Source organism: Seriola lalandi, unplaced genomic scaffold, assembly GCF_002814215.2.
Source record: "Seriola lalandi dorsalis isolate HSWRI2012SDOR001 ecotype SW California unplaced genomic scaffold, Sedor1 jcf7180002054563, whole genome shotgun sequence".
NCBI classification, from domain to species: Eukaryota; Metazoa; Chordata; class Actinopteri; order Carangiformes; family Carangidae; genus Seriola; species Seriola lalandi.
Window position 1 is genome coordinate 60,566 of NW_019525116.1, and position 1,670 is coordinate 62,235.

Sequence of the window (1,670 nt, forward strand, 5' to 3'; positions counted from 1 at the left end):
AAAAAAAAACTACTTGTAAAACTTGTTAAACAGCTGCTTAGTGCCTGGCACTATTCGTTTTCCTAGTTTGTATAACAGCACTCACCTTGGGCAATAGCAGAAGTGAAACCAGCTTTCAGTCTGATGGACAATCACAGCAATGTGCAACACCAAGCAGAGTTACCGTGCCAGCTATTGTATTTATAAGGTTGCAAGTCACCTACCCATCCTCTCTGTCTCTCTCTCTTCCTGTCTCCCCGGTCATCTGGCAAATCCCAGTGGAGTCCCAGCTGATATACAAAGCAGGGATTAGTGCCTCTTGGTGTTCAGTCCTTGTAGAAGGTGTATGCATTACATTATGTCATGGTACTTGTTGTTAAACATGTTAATTTTGCTAACTATGGTCTGGCTGAACTGTCTCGACACTTTCCGATACCGAGTCACTGTAGCATCCAGTCTGCCCTGAGGAAGAAGCTGCTCAGAGCATGTATTATAACCTCTTGTCTCAACGCAATGATGGCTGATCAGAGACGACACAGTTCAGCTTAGTAAAAACTAAGCTGAAACTTGCCATAAAGCTTTGTAAAGCTACAGATTGGGCTGAAAATTTTCTGTAGGTTCATTATGACATAAGGTGAGAGGTCACAGCACCCACACCGTAGATGAAGTAAATATTCCTGACTTTGAGACAATGGAGACTTAACAGCACTGTCAGGAACTAAATACAGGAACACATTGTTGTGCCCAAAAGTTTTCCAGTTCAAGGTATTTGATGATGATGGTGCTAGAAGAAATATCAGAGAACCAACAAAGTTATAACAATTCATCCTGAGGAGAATATGACTGTCTGTAGCAAATTTAAGGGGAATCCAGCCAATGATTTTTCAAACCTTTCACTCTGTAGCAAAGGGATAAACCTGCTATATGAAAGGTCAGGGGATTCAGTTCAAGAAGAGGAGATCAGCTGTTAATGTAAACCACAGAATGAAAGGATTCTGGTCACGCCAGAATTTGTTATTAAAAGGTAATACAATGTTGTGTTAAAGTGGAAGTGAACTAGAAGTTTAGAGCAGGAAGGAGTTAAGCATAAATTCACCCCCTTGAAAAATGAACACAAAACACCGCGAGAGAAAAGATTTTACGTCAAAGCTTCATTATGATGGATATGGATCCAAAGGTCTGTATGAGTTAAAACCTTTCCAGTGAAACAGCTTGACTTGCTGGAGGCGCAAGAGAAAAAGTCAGGAGATCACCAATGTCATTGGTGTGATTTATGCCTTCCAACCTTGAATCTTGTGCCCTAATACTCCTTCATATTCAAATACATCCATGTCTGAGGCATTTGATAGACAAAACAATGTCATGCAAAATGGATGCCTTTGATGAAGTCTCTTCTTTTCCTATGTCACCATGACTTGTCTGTGTTTGCGCTGCAACGTGTCTTTGAAAGCAAAATGCTAATTAACCTTTGCATATGGATGAGGACCTTTTAAACAGTTTCACTCATGGACGCAGTTTTCATTCTATTAGTTTAAGAAATTTGGCCAAACATGATATTTTACTGGAGTATGGCATCGGTATCTGTGGAGCAAAAGAATGCTAAAAGTATTTAAGATAAAAAGTTTCTGTTGACAAGCTGGTTCAATAGCAATAAAGTCAAATCCTTCAGCCACTTCCCGACTGTCGAGTGG